Source organism: Triticum dicoccoides, chromosome 5B (assembly GCF_002162155.2).
Source record: "Triticum dicoccoides isolate Atlit2015 ecotype Zavitan chromosome 5B, WEW_v2.0, whole genome shotgun sequence".
Taxonomy (NCBI): Eukaryota; Viridiplantae; Streptophyta; class Magnoliopsida; order Poales; family Poaceae; genus Triticum; species Triticum dicoccoides.
The window spans coordinates 550,413,215-550,429,198 of record NC_041389.1 but is presented as its reverse complement, the minus strand read 5'-3'; the positions used below and the strand labels follow the sequence as shown (position 1 = coordinate 550,429,198).

The window sequence follows — 15,984 nt, the reverse complement described above, 5'->3', positions numbered from 1 at the left end:
ATCATATCACCATCTGATCCAATATATTACTAGAAAATAGGGTACATAGAGTCAATCAAAAAAATGGTGACCCTTTTAGGTACCGACGCAACTTATGTGCTAGTACTAATACTTTCACACGAAAACAACACTCCGAAATCACAGCAAAAAGATGGTTACATGTACTTACGATTCTAAGTTGCATGACTATTTCTACAAATTGCCTACAAAGGTATGATGATGCAGATTGTGTTGTAACTTCAATCAATATGCTTACTTTAATACTTTTAGACAACTTGACAACCAGCTAGTGCGCAATTTAGCATGAAATTTAGGCAAAATTCATACTAATTCCAGGCAAGTCTAGTAGGTTACCTGGGAGCACATGATGAAGTTTCTTAATTGTAAATGTGCAGATTGCCGGGCTCCCTTTTTTCGAGAATTATCCTGCAAAAAACTGTAAAAGCAGAGAGGGACACATGGTGAAACTGGTACTGCATCCCCGATACACAGGCTCAAGGGCAAGTCGCATTACACAGAACAAGCAATTCATATGCATGGAGATAATAAAAAGGTTCACATATAGAGCTGTTCACAGGGCTACGTGCACCAAAAAAATCATCGATATACCAGACCCCCGCACAGATAACAAATATGCTCTACTGTTTTTTGGAGATACACGGAAAAACACAAAAGGTGTAACTAGCTATAGTATTGCTTGCTAAATTTTTTGGGAACATATTGCCATAGAAGTGTGAGCCTACACCCTCCCTGTGCTGTTTTCAATTACTGCTTTACCTCAGTCCATGTTTCCTCTGATTTCTCCTATTGAACACAGATGGAAAAGAAAGAGAAAACTTGTTTATTGTTTGCTGCAAATATACAACACAAAAAAAGGGGAACACTTTGGTTCTAGTGTTTATCCCCCTAGTTGCCTAGTGTTACCGATTTATTTGCTTCACATTTATACATTACTTGCTAGTTCCTGCAGGAAGATATGCTAATATTGTGAGCTTGTGCAGCAGAACTTGGAATCATGCGCACCATTTTTTTTTGGAAAATTTACTAAGTTCAGTCATTAATCAGATTGCTCTATACAACACCCCAGTCCCCTTGGACCCCCTCTCCCAATGAACCTGACCAAAAGCCAAATCCATGTTAGGGAGAATTCAGAACTGAAATTGAATGAATCTTGCAACTACTGCGCCAAATCCAACACTTGAATTGCTTGTTTCAGATTATGTAGGTGCCCATGGTACGCATGTCTTTTGCACGAGCCATAACCATGAAGATACGATGTTGCTAGCAGTATGCAGGGGAAAACTTACCCGGTTCCATTGGTGTACGAGAAGCGGAGCTGTTCTGGCGATGTCGGCGGCCATGGTTCCCCTCCATCCACGGGCTCCTACCACCCCAACAAATCGACCCTGCTGGGCGTGTAGGCGATCCATGGCCTGGGGGGCGGGAGGCCACCATGTACGAGAAGAGAACCCGCGGGATCTGATGCTGGGGGTGCGGATCCGGCACGGGGTGGCCCAAATCCGGCGCAGGGTGATGCTGTCGTTCGTCCAGAGCGCGGCGGGATTGCTGGGGTAGCGCCAGGGGAAGAGCACAGGTAGCGGTTGATAATGGAGGGGATCGGGACAGGTCGGCGGAGGTAGGCTGGAGGGGCTAGTAGGGTGCGGTGGCTCGGGTCCCCGGCGATGCGTCGGCAGGGATTGAGGCAGGACCAAAGGAGGAAGAAGGGGACAGAGCGTGAGGGGATGGGGAGTGGGTGGTCGATCAGGGCCTCGTGGGTTTCCTCCTGACCTGTCCGATTTAATCGGACGACGCAGCGGTTTTCACCTGGGAAGCGCGCGGCCGCGAGATGAGAATCGGACGGCGCGCGAGCGCGTTTGCTCTGTAAGACAAACGAGCCAGCTCCACTTTTTAGGTTTTGGGAAAAATAATTCATCATTGCTTCCATTCGCCAAACGACCGATTGGGGGACTACCAACCCCTCCGGGAAACAGGGGGCCGGAGACCATACCGCCGTCGCAACCGGGCATGCCCAGAAGAGGTGTTAAGGATTACACACTCCTCTCGCGCCATATCAAATGCGTATTCAATTGGTTCCAGAAAACTGTCCGACCTACCTTGCTGCCAGTATCCTATATCTAACCTTGGGTGGCACCTCGGATCGATCTCCTCCAATCTAGTACGCAGACTCTCGCCCCATCTCCCCATCCTCCAACACCTCGGGCGGCGTGATCCATCACTTAATCATCTCCACCTTCGGGCCACAAGCCAGCAGTACATTTCACTCTCTCTCTCTCCCTCCCTCTCGAGACCATATCCACGTCCTCCGCTCTTCGGAGAAGTCCAAGACTGCAGGCGAGCCTGCAGCAGCGCTGCATCATCGATCTGATGTGTGATCTTCTGCGGTGCATCGCCCAGAGGCTCTCGTCCGGCCAAGACGTCGTCAGTTTTCGGCCCACGAGCAGGCCCTGGAGCAACATGGTGCCGCTCGGGCGCTTTGCTCCCCTTCTGATGCTGCCAGAGACCTGGGACGGCAACGCCTCCTTCTATAGGGCTTCCGACGGCAAGATCCTCACGGCAAGCCTACCGGACCTGCAAGGCAAGGGAGTTGTAGAATTTGGTAACGTAGTCTTTTTTTTAGCGTGAACTACAATTTTCTTTTTTCACCAATCAACCCAAGCTACCAAAATTTGGTAGTACAGCCTGAAACCTTGCTTCATGCATGTATTTGATCTTTACTTCCCATAGGTTAATTAAACATGTGAATCCTTGAGATGGGGAGGAAACAATAGGTACTTGATAGTTTTTTTGGTCCAAAAGGTCATTACTTGTAGAAAAAAAACATGATTTTCAATTAAATCCATAGAATCTAAGGAGCAATACAGATGGAGATGTCATTTTATTGAGTTCGGAGAAGTTTATTTTTTGCCCATGGAAATTGTACCAGGTTTATTTTACAACCTTCTACTTATTGTCAAGATTTCCAGCGACTAGTCATGCATTGCACATGGCGTTGCTGTGTTTCGTTTAAAGGTGCATACATGCAGATTTTTCATAGTACTTCCAATTTTTTGGCTAATCGAGGACAGGTTCATGGAACCCGATTGTAAAAAAAATCACAAATTTATATTATATAGCTTTTTACGTGTAGATACATATGAACATAGTGTATGTGCCTATAAATTTTATTTCATACATATATTTTAATATGTGGCACATACACTTTTTTCTTTTGGTGTAATATATGGTACATACACAAAAAGGGTAAATATGTGGATGTAAAAATAGTGTGGTATTCGGTACTACAATTACACAAATTGTCTCTTTTATAGCTCAGATGTTAAAGTACTATTTCTAAATAAAACATTACACATAAGTATAAGACATACGCACACATGACAAATTGTTCCAGGAATTGGTTTTAAACCTCTACAAAATTTCAAACACTTCATTCTTGTTTTACCCAATGTTTTGTTATATGTGGCTGTGATTGCCCCATATAAGGGAAATGCTTTCATCTAATACAATTTAGATACAAATGTGTTGGTTTTTTTATATATTTTTATTTTATTTGCATGTACTACCAAGATGGTACTAGGTGCCGCTGAACATTTTCCCGGTCATTCATACATTTTTACGTATAGATGCATGCAAATGTGATATATGTGCCTATAACTGTATTCAGTACACGTATTTCAATATGTGGTAGATACACTCTTTCTTTTCCGGGTAATGTGTGGTATATACACAAAAAGATAAATACGTGGATCTAGAAAGAGCATACTATTTACTATTTCAAATACCCATATGTGTGCTTCTTGTATTGCCCATATGTTGGAGTACTATTTGTTGATAAAACATTCACATTACATAGAATACACCCTTGCACATGTCGAACCGTGCAGTGGAGTACTACTACTATTACCACTGCATGAAGGAGAAGATCAGCAGACGTCGTTTCATTGTAAACCCTATTGGACTGCTCGTTTCCTTGGCTATTTGCGGAGAAGAAGAACAATAGACGTCGTTTCGTTGGTAAACCTTATTGAATGCTCACTGCATGATGTAGTGTTTGTTCAACACAGGTCCGGAGCAAATGAAGGTAAGATGGGCAGTCCATATAACATGTTGTTCATTCATCACATCTTATTTCTAAGAACTTCCTACAAGGTTCCTGGCCATTATTTTCTTTTTTCTTTTTCCTTTGCAGGTTTATTTCGGGTGTTCTTTCCTGTCTATCTTTCTGTTTGTTCTTTCCAAAGAATAAAAATATTTGAAGATTGCAAATATTTGTTCCATTTTTTTATAAAGTTTAAAATTTGAAAAAATGTTCTCACTTTCAAAAATCAATAAAACATTTCTAAACAATATTCGAAACTTTGATTTTTTTAATTATTTTGAAAAAATCTCCCATTGTTTTAAAAATGAACATTTAAAAGATCGCAAATTTGGCCTTTTCCAAAAAAATTAATATTTTGAAAATTTGTTCTCGCTTTTCAAAAAATGATCTCAAGGATTTGAAAAAATATTCTTGACATAAAACATATGATAGAATTTTCAAGAAAATTAAAATATGTACTCATTTTCAATAAATTTCTTCAAATTTTAGAAAAACTAAAAAAATTCCTTTAAAAAAATGAATGAAGATAAAAACAAATGGCCACTACAGTAATTGTGCTGCTACAATGCGCCAATGGGACGGCTTCTACCCTGTTACCACACATGGTGTCATGGTGTTGGAAATGGGTGCAGATCAGCCACCACCACTGGAGGTGTCTGCCAAGCTTAATATGGATATCTCCATGTGTGTGGATTGCATGCACCTGGTGGACAATTGTGTTGAGCTAATGCTGGTGCACCATCAAAAAATCCACTAGGAACATATGTTACTAGGAATAATAGCAATATGTGGAGGTGGAAGTGCAACATGTATCGAGTGGATTCGGACAGCGGGACACTATTTCACATTCAACAACTTTGGTGGCGCAGGGCGTGTGTTGTCATTGGGTATGTATTGCTCTCTGTCTATGCTTCCAGAGAGTTTCCCCACCGGCTCTATTTTTTGTGTACTTTACCATGGTTTATATGACATTTGTAAGGAAATAAATTTTCTAGCAAGTGACTCCTTCCCGCCTTCGCCTAATTGGACCTCGAGAAGATGCCTCACTTGGTCCCCATCACACACAAACAAGATGAAGTTTATGTTGTTTGTGGAGATTTGTTATTATTGCATTTTGCAAATTATGGTAAGGTCAATGGTCAGTATCACTTGACTATGTTATGTCAAAATTGGGAACTGCTGCTTATCATTTTAGGACCTCTTTTGAGTCACTTATAGGATATTAGTATGCTTAATGATCACTCAAGCTTGGAGACAACTAGTTGGGAAAAGTATGCTTAATGTTTGCAGGCCGCTTCTACCCTGTTACCACACATCGTGTCACACGGTGCTGAAAATGGGTGCAGATCAGCCACTTCCAGGAGGTGTCTGCCAAGCTGAGTATGGATATCTTCATGTGTGTGGATTGCATGCACCTCGTGGACAATTTTGGGGAGATAATGTTGGCGCACCATCAAAAATTCCATAGGGAACATTTGTTACTAGGAATAATATCAATACGTGTAGGTCGAAGTGCAACATGTATCGAGTGGATTCAGACAGCGGGATGCTATTTTATGTTCAAGAGGTTCGATGGCGTTGGGCATGTGTTGTCAATGGGCATGTATTGCTCTCTGTCTATGCCAATGCTGGGTTGGTGCCACGACGGCATACTCTTATTGATAGTCTATCCATCTGCAATACTCTCGAGTATAGGAGCTATCCCATTTCTATGATGTTTAGAATCCATGGATACCCAACGTGTACTTCTTCAAAAAACAACTCATATATTTATTAATCCAAAGAAATATTCTTACACTCATCCATTACAGCATACACACTACAAGGATTCGGGTCTATTGCAACAAAATCGTTCGTCGCAATACATGCTGATTTGTGGCAGTAAGTACCTATTGCAATGAAACAACATTCGTTGGCAGCCGTTGCGACTGGACACATGGTAATAGGTTATTGCCACAAAAAAGCAACTATGCCAATAAAGTGTGCTATTGCAACAATCATGTGAGAAGTTGCCACATGTTTTCCCGTGGCAACACTCACCTGATGCCACAATTTGATTTGTGGAGGTAGGTTTAATGCAACATGTAACAAATCATGGCGACTAGTAGCTCGTGGCGATAGACATTTGTGGCAACACCCTACGCCAACGATGTTTGTTTCGTGGAGCATAGTCTTTCGTGGCAATAGTCAATTGTTGCAATAAACTATGGCAATCCTTACTTTTCGTGGCATTAGGCATTTTGCAACGAACCGCTACACTTGTGGCATTAAGTTATGGCAACAAATATTCCAGTTGTCGTAACAGGAAATTGCAACATACTAGTTTTGGTGGTGATAAATAGATATCACAACGGGTGAACTGTTTGTAGCGAGAAACTATTGCGACAATATAAAATTTTCGTGGTGCTAACATGTGGCAACCAAAAGTGGGTTGTGGTAATATCCTATTGCAACCGTAAAAAAATAGAGGAATTCAATTATAATATTCGAAACCATACGTATAATATGTAGATTCATACAAATTCATAATTCTCATAGCAAATATCCATCAAATGAAACTCAAATGTAATTTAGCCATCCTAATTAAGTGCCAAGACTAAACTGTCCGCGATCTAGAGTTCAGTCGAGCTAGTTCTTTGGATCCTGCAATCAAGAAATAAAAAAAATAGTTATATTTAATGAGTCCAACATAACATACGCCATACAATTTTTCCAGTCCCATTGTTAAAAAGAACTATTGCTAGACTAACTGGAGTAATACTGTGTCAGCAAGCATGTAACTGAGGGATCAGAGTTTTACAAGTGTAAATGTCTAAAGCATAAACACAAGTACTTCCAAACACTAAATTAAGAACTGAGACACGTAATTACCAAGTATTTTACAAGATCCATGATTATTTCATCATATGGTAAAATAGCAATGGAAACAACAACTAATGAGTAATGACCAAGGGTCTTCTCAAAACATCCTGCATCCGAATAAATCATCAACACTAACCAAGGGCCTGAAGCTGCTCGCTGATTTTCTACTATTGGCTCTGCAGCATGATTCAGTTAAAACGGACGTTTAGTTCAAATCCACCAAAATTCCAAGAGAAATGCAAAAACATTTTAGTGCATATGGTAGACAAAAAATGCAGTTTCGGCAATGAAACTACCTTTGCAGGCTTGACGTTTCCTTGCGCGGGGAGGTGGTGATGCGCGCCACCTTGTTCACCGTGCTGGTCATCATGCCCAATAAACCTAAGAAGGTGGACCATGTTCAGCATCTTTTTTGTACTGTGAAAAATAATAATATGTATGCTTCTCAATTAGAGGCCCACAACAACACTTTCTATCGACTTCAATATTTGAAAATTTATTTTCTTCCCGCAGGACATTTTTTGTATGAAAAAGTATTAGAGAAATTCAGTTAAACAGACATTAATTATGCTCATGTCCACCAAAATCCCAAGGGAATGCAAAACATTTGAGTGCATATGGTAGAAAAAAAATACAGTTTTGGCGGCGAAACTACTTTTGCGGGCTTGGCCAGTCCTTGTGCATGGCGGTGGTCATGAGCTCCACCGACTTCGCCTTGCTGGTAATCGTGCTCAATAAACCTGGGAGCAAGAAGGTTGAACATGTTCATCATTTTTTTAGTGTCCATAATAATAATATGTATACTTATCAATTAGAGGTCGACAACAACACTTTCTATTCACATTTCAAAGTTTATTTTCTTCCTTAGTAAGAACAAAAATCATGCTAGGAAAACAAATTTTACTCAATGATTAGTTTAACTGTTGAGCAAATAGTTACAGGTTCAGCTGACACCTTTGTGTTTTTGTTACTGATTTGTAGCTCCTCTGTTTTTCTCTTCTTTGTAGGCTGAGAGTATATCCAACCTTTGATAAAGTTTTGAACGATTGAAAGTTCTGAATCTATATGTTAGATTTATCTAGCTTTTTTCTAGGCTGCTGAGAGTATATCCACACCCTTTTAAGGAAGTTAATGGACAGAAAATTAGTAGAAGAACGGTAGATACGGTGTGTTTCAGGATATAACTGTAACCGCAAATGGGGTTTCTTTGATTCTGAAAGTATGCATTGCAAATGCTCTTGTCAGAAGCAACTCGCTGAGAACGTGTAATATTTGTTGCAACAACAGCGACCACAGTATGGAGCAGAGGAAGAATAGCCCAACAATTGCATGACCTGCAAACCAAAAATTAGGACCAAATTAGAGAGTTCTATAGGACTTCAATGGATGGGAAATTTCAGGAGAATCCTTCAATGTTCATAAGAATCCCAAGAAACAAAACATATAGGCTAGTATGACACGGAGGCCCATGCCACATGACGCCGGAAGCGGGAGGAACGTGCCTCCTTCAAGCATGACGCCCTCCGCCGTGCAGCCGCCACGGCACTGTTGCGCGCAGTGGCGGAGCTTGAAAGAAATCTCAGGAGGGGCGAACATTTTTTTTCTTCCTCAATAAGGAACTGTATCACTACGACAAATAAGATATTGAAAAGTATTGAGAAACTTAGGTAAGTACATTAATCGCATTTCAAACGTTCATTATATCTATAAAAGCTAGTCAATGGAAAAAATATACCAAAATATTATTTAACCATGGAGTATTGAGTTAATCACACTAACAATCAGCTCTTCGTTTCTTTGTGCTCTTAAATGGCAAGAACATCTGCAATAATAGAGGAGGTTGAATAGATTTTTTTTTAATAGGTTGAACAGGGGTTCTGATCCAGTTAATATCGGTTCATTAGCTTTACATTCACCTCTCTTTCTTTTGTAAAATGCAGCAATGGTTTCCTTTAACCATCACTACCCGTTATGTAAACAAAAAGAATTAGTACAAAATACATGACCTATTTAAAACTTACCCCAACAAATTAAGATGCAAGAATCTATACCAGGAAGAAATTTCCAGCGGGGAGTGGGTGGGCAGACTGCTCTTGCTTGCTTGCTGCTCACTAGCTCACTGCTTGCTGCTCACTAGCCCACACGCAGGCACGATCACTGATGACTGATCAGTGCCTCACCTCTACCTCTACGCAGACCGCTCGCATTGTCGAGGAGTGGAGCGCGGTCGGCCTTGTAGCTCCTTGGTGGCACTTGTTGCATCAAGGGGAGGCACCCAGCCATTCCCAGTCCGCAAGTCCACACAAGATGACAAGAGGAAAGACTAAAGACGAGAGAAATCAGAGTTGGTCGCTGGCTGCTGTACATCGCAGTTAGTTTGTCTCCGTACGGAGATGTTAAAAGGGCCCTATGGGCTGGTGTGTGCAGTGCCGCCTCGTTACTATGATGGGGTATTAAAAAAGTTTCATTTTTGCTGGGGGGGCGACCGCCCAGGTTCGCCCCCGAGAAGCTCCGCCATTGGTTGCGCGCCCGCGCCATAAGGCCTGCCACATGCAGCTTCGCCGCCGAGCCCCTCACACACGTCTCCTCCTCTATTCTCTCTGTTCTATTTCTCTTCTGGAGCAGATTCATTTATCTCCCCATGATCCAATCACACTATCAAAGGTCCTGATTGTACCACACTGGGTCAATTACTTCTCACTTTTCTCTCAAGTTTCTCACATCTCTACTCTGCTTCTTTGAGTCCAATTGTTTTGGGTGAACAATTCTTCAGTTAACCTCCACGGTACACAGCTTGTTTGTATGGACGCCGGGCCAATAACTAATACCTTTTGTTTCGATTTAAAATTATCCATTTAGACGAATATGCAGAACAGAATCATACAGACACGGGGCTTGTTGTTTCCTGAGCTTCCTAGTGCCGGCTTTTTGCGCTTGCGAATGTCTTTTATTGCGTGATGCTTGTCTTCAAGCAGGAGGGCCTTGTTCACCATTTCTAGGAAGTTTGTGAAGTCATAAAACAATAGCCGGTATTGCATTTCTTCACGCAATCCTACCATAAATCGTTCCATCTTGGCGGCTTCGGTAACTCCTTGAATGGATTGGAGGAGGCATCACGAAATGTTCAATCTGAAAGAACATTTCCAGATGGTAGGTCCACAAGCGATCTTGTTTGTCAGTGTATGTGACTAAGCTCACTTTGAGGAAGCCATTGGTGTTCACTGTAGATTTAAAATTAAGAAGACTGACATTTTCTCATCTCAAAGTCGGTTTTGGTTTTGAAAGCGGTACTTCAATTTAGTGAAAGTGCAACTCATCTATAAATATCTCAACTATATTTTGGTGGGTACTGAAATTTTTGTAGCCTCGCTAATTTCAAACCAAATTTAAGTTGGGTAAAATTACTTAAATTTCAGAAATTTGTGATACATTGAAATCTGATTTATTTATTTTTGTAATTTTGGATATTTTAGTGAGGTCTGGATTTTTTATGGTGCAAAAAAAAATGATCCTAGGTGCAGCTTACACTTTTTCACACAGTTGCATTTTTCTTAAATGTGCCCATCACATTTTTCAGTAAACTAATCTAATGCTCTTCTGAAAGCAACTTAATTAGATATAAGAAAATATCACTTTTATTTTCCGTTGTTCATATTTTCTTTTATCTAATACAATGTTCGAGAAGTGGAACATGCACTTTTTCACGAAGAGTGGAGATTTGCTGCCCCTGGGTGAGGTGCATGACATACCTGAATCTAAGAGATGAAAACAATCGAATATCTCCATATCACTTATGATAGACCATATTACCGTTATAAATCCGGGACTTATTAGATGTATCTTCACAATGGATGTACATTTGGAATAAAGCACTTTCGGGAAGGGTGATGTTAAGGAGCAACACTCAACTAAATTCTAGGAAACGTGCTCTGTATAAAGAGATTGGACCACAAGTACCTACTTCATGTTGTACAACTCCCTTGGATGAAAACAAAATAATTTGACCCAGTTCCATACCATGAGTTTTTCCAACTCATATCAGTGTTCATTTTAAACAGATAGCCCATCCTTCCAAATAACAATACACACGTTATAAGAAAACCATCCAGATATAACAATTTCTTGAATTACACTTTGATAGCTGGGTACATCAACCGATCACATGTTTGAATCGCAGGCAAATACGATTGAGCATAGCTAAAGTAAAGCGAAGCAAATACAGGATTCAGATAACTTAACAGAACAATTTAAACATTTAGGTGACCCAAAACAATCCAAGCCTAATCCTAGAGCTTCAAAGTGAGATCAATCCCGTCAACAGTAGTCTCTTCCGGATTCACTTGACGCACCCCTTGCTGGCGTGCCAGGTGACCTCCATCTCCGGTGCCGGGATAGCCGCTGACGGCCTGCACCAACACTGCAGAAGATGGTTGAGCCGGAGGAAGGCTTGTGCCGGTTTGCCATGGCAACGAAGGCGACAAGAAGCGGGGCCTGGGGTAGTAGTGGGCGGAAAACAGGTCGGCATGCAGGCGAGCGTTGTGCAAGTAGGTGGCGTACAACGGCGCCCAGGTCATGCGCGGCAGGGACCAAGCGGGATGACGCTCCATGCGCGGCTTGCGGTTGTGCACCTTCTGGTGGCTGGCCCGCCCCCGCACGGTCTTGAAAGTGCATGGGCAAAACCTGCACTTAAACGTGCCCACCTGAGCCTCCTTGTTGGAAGACGATGACGAGTCGGCTGGCAGGGTGACCACAGTGGAACCAGACGAGGACACCATCTTTCTGGATTCGTTGGAGATGTGTATGTAAGAACTGATCGTTTTTTGTGCTTGCTTGTAGCCTATGGTGGGGATTTTATAGCAATGAAAAGGGGTGAGGGATGGGTCATGTGACTGCTAGCTAAGGATGGAAGTAAACACTTTTTGGATAAACATGCATGGTAGCGTCATTTGTAGGAGTGAAATCATTTTCATAATTCTCCATATAATTAATTACACACTAATACCTCCTAACTATATGTATTTCCTGTCAATGATGTCATAAATTCTGTTTGCATCCATTAAATTAGTCTTTCTCATTCTTAGAAAATGTTGTTCTTTCTCATTAAAAAACTATATTAGACTAATGTATAAACTTGTGATGCTACAGTTGTAGAGTCTACTTCCACCACGAAAAATGGTAATAGGCTGATTATTAAAAACACTCGATGAAGCAACATTAAACTCGGCGAACAATTGAAATAATCTTTTCACAATATGCCATTAGCATCTCAGTGAAGAACGAGGGTGCTTTTTTTTTAAAAGGAGGATGTACCCCCGGCCTCTGCATCTGACGATGCATGCGGCCATATTATTAATTATTTCCAAAGACCTGAGAAGGTAATACATCAATAAGTCTGAAGCCACCATCTTGGCAACGCCTATTGCTCCTATCCCCTGATGAAGTGGTGCCAAATGTCCGAGTCTAATACCAAACAGACATCGCAACAAAGCCTAACATCTAAAGCCGGATGCCCCATCCAAGCTACTACCTAGACTGGGTCACACACCGGTCCGGCACACTCCCAGTGAGCACCGCACGCTGCAAGGTTCGTCACCTCCAGCTTCCATCGATCCATCCTCAGAGCAGAACTGATGCATCAACCTTACAAGGCCTTTCTGCCATCGATGCCACCACGACGGTAGACATCGTCACCCTCCTGCGCGAGTCCGTCAACCCGCATCGAAAGCCGAGCCTCCACTGCGCCACGTGTCGAGACCTGCCATCATCGATGTGGAAGATGAAACCCCGCTCCACCTCTGGGCCCTTCCAATCAGCACCTGCTCTAAAACGATGCCCCCAAGAGGGAGAACGGCGCCATAGTTTCCGTCATCATCCGACCTGGGAGGCCCAGATACAGGGTTTCCCCCGAAGCAGATGCCTCCTGGAGGAAGAGGGCCACGCCAACTGCAGCTGCCCAAGAACACGAGCCGTGCCCACGACCACTTAGCTCTCTCAACGGTGCCTTCAAGAAGGACACGATGCCATGAGCGTCGTCGCCCTAGGGTTTTCACCCGAGAAACCCTGGAGTGGAAGAACGAGGGTGCTGCCAATCAGAAAACCATTGAAATTCATGTTTGTCCAAGTTAAGTGTGCTAGCCCCGCGAGCCACGTAAGCCACCTATTACACGCTCTCTTGCACGTGTATGTTGAATATCAAGATTATTTTAAAAACATAGATAGTGTAGGATTTATTTTATCTTGCCTTGTACTCCAAGAAGATCATGTACTCCTATGTATATGCGCACGAGACTCAGCAATACAATCAACAACTCCACCAATTACCTCTCTATTCCATCTTACATGGTATTAACCTAACCCCGATCGAAACCCTAGCCGCCGACGCTTCCACACCGCGCCTTTCCTGGACTATCGATCTCCATGATCGCCACCGGAGGCCACGCCGCCCGTACCTAAGGTTTGTCTGCGGTTCGTGTTGACCGTCCACCCTAGAGAATGTTTTCTCGGTCCTTTGATCCGGGTTTTCTCTCTCTCGCCGCTCTCATTGATTGGCGTTTCTTTTTTGTTTTTCGATCTAAAATCGGTTTACGCCGCCCCCCGCCGCCGTCGACCCCGCGCGCCTCTACTACAACACTGGCACGACCATCCAGCCTCTTCTCAGACCCAGCAGCTTCACACGATGCGGCGGCCCATGATGGCCGTCATCCGCGCCTCTGTCGGCCCATCGATCTGCGCTGGCCGTCGCCGCCCTATCCCCGAGTACAGCACATCCTCCACCGATCAAGCAACGGGCTGCCACCGCGTCGCCCATCAGGCTGCAGTGCCGCCGGCCTGTGGTTCCCCCCGCCGCTGCACCAACCCGCGTTGTCGCTGCGTCGCCCTTTCGGGCCTTAGCGCAGCGTCACGCGGTCCACGCCGCCGTCCCGAGGTTGTTCCCGTTGTTGCAACGATTCACCCGCTGCCGCAGCGTCTCTCCTTTGGGTCGTAGTACCGCGGCCCGCGGTCCACCGCCGCCCCGAGGTTGTTTGCTCCAGGCTATCCCCGTTGCTACTGGTACTTGTGAGCTGCGTTCGGATTTCCTCGAAGAGGAGAGGAGATGTAGTACAGTAATGATAAATATTTCCCTCAGTTAAGAACCAAGGTTATCAATCCAGTAGGGGAATCACACAAAGCCTTGTGAACAACACCTGCACACACAAAAGTAAATACTTGACCCAACGCAAACAAGAGGGTTGTCAATTCCCTTGGCGGTTACTTGCAAGTATTAAATCTTGTAGTGGTGGATAGATAAATTGTAAAGATAAAATAAAATAAAATTGAAAATTGGAGGAAGGCCTTTTTGTGTTTTTATATATATGATAGAAGTAGATCCGGGGACCATAGTTTTCACTAGAGGCTTCTCTCTCAAACACATAACTTATGGTGGGTAAACAAATTACTGTTGGGCAATTGATAGAGAGACACATAGTTATGACGATATTCGGTGCAATGATCACGTATATAGGCATCACGTCCGAGACAAGTAGACCGGCTCCTTCCTGCATCTACTACTATTACTCCACCCACCGACCGATATCCAGCATGCATTTAGGGTATTAAATTAATAAAAACAGAGTAACGCCTTAAGCAAGATGACATGATGTAGACGAAGTAAACTCAACTAATATGAATAAACCCCATCGTTGTATCCTTAATGGCAACAATACAAATACGTGTCTTGTCCCTTTCTGTCACTGGGATAGAGCACCACAAGATTGAACCCATCACAAAGCACCTCTCCCCCTGAATATAAATTAATCTAGTTGGCCAAACCAAACAAATAGATCGGAGAGAAATACAAAGCTATAACAATCATGCATAAATAAGTTCAGAAAAGACTCAAATGTTTCTCATGAATATTCACATCATAAATCCACAATTCATCAGATCCCAACAAACTAACCGCAAAAGAAGATTAAATTGGATAAAACTTCAAGGACATCGAGGAGAACATTGCATTGAAGATCAAAGAGAGAGAAGAAGCCATCTAGGTACTAGCTATGGACCCGTGAGTCTGTTGTAAACTACTCATGCATCATCGATAGGGCAGCAAGGTTGATGTAGAAGCCCTTCGTGATCGATGTCCCCTACGGAAGAGTACCAAAGAAGGCCTCTAGATGGGACCACGGAAGAACAGAGGTTTGCGGCGGCAGAAAAAGTGTTTCAGGTGGCCCTCTATTAGTTTGGGAATATTTGTCAATTTATAGAGGCGGAATTAGGTCAAGAGGTGCCACGAGGGGCCCACAAGCTCAATGGGGCGCGCCTGGCCCCCCTGGCCGCGCCCCTCGAGCTTGTCTCTCCCTCGTTACTCTTTTGGTCTTCTCCCGAACCATCTAGGATCACTTCTGTTCCAAAAAGAATTAATCCAAAGATTTGTTTCCCATTTGAACTTCGTTTGAGATTGATTTTCTCAAAAGCCAAAAACAAGCAAAAAAACAAGAAGTGGCACTGGGCACTAATTAATACTCCATCCGTCCGGAAAAGCTTGTCCCTCAAATGTATGTAGCGAGCACCAAGTTAGTGCTAGATACATCCATTTGAGAAATAAGATTGGGACAAGTTTTTTCGTGCGGAGGGAGTAGGTTAGTCAAAAAATGATGTAAAATTGCATATAATTGCATATAAAACATTCAAGATTGATACCATAATAGAATGGAACAATACAAAAATAGATAGGTTGGAGACGTATCAAGCATCCCCAAGCTTAATTCCTGCTCGTCCTCCACACTAGTAGAAAACGACCCATTTGGCCCGGTCCCAGAGGCCCTTTAGCCCCAGTTCAGGAACCGAGACTAAAGGGTCGGGACTAAAGCCCAAACCATTTAGTCTCGGTTCACTTACGAACCGGGATAGAAGGGGCTCCACGTTCCGCTATGGGGCGCCCAGGCAGGAGGTCATTTAGTCCCGGTTGGTATTTCCAACCGGGACCAATAGGCCTCCACGCGTCAGCAGCTGGCAGGAGCTGTTTT

The 15,984-nt window shown here is 43.1% G+C and overlaps 1 long non-coding RNA gene across 2 annotated transcripts in view; it reads right to left on the bottom strand.

The window, feature by feature from the left end:
- LOC119306110 overlaps window positions 1-1,715 on the bottom strand; it is a 7,296-nt gene extending 5,581 nt beyond the window's left edge. The window contains exons 1-2 of one of the 2 annotated variants that reach the window (XR_005148865.1): window positions 1,308-1,715; window positions 355-426 (exon numbers count right to left, since the gene is read on the bottom strand). This is a non-coding gene — a long non-coding RNA (uncharacterized LOC119306110). Of the gene's footprint in view, window positions 1-354; window positions 437-1,307 lie in introns of both variants that reach the window. The other variant, XR_005148864.1, reaches the window with a different exon arrangement.
- Window positions 1,716-15,984: the final 14,269 nt, after the last annotated feature.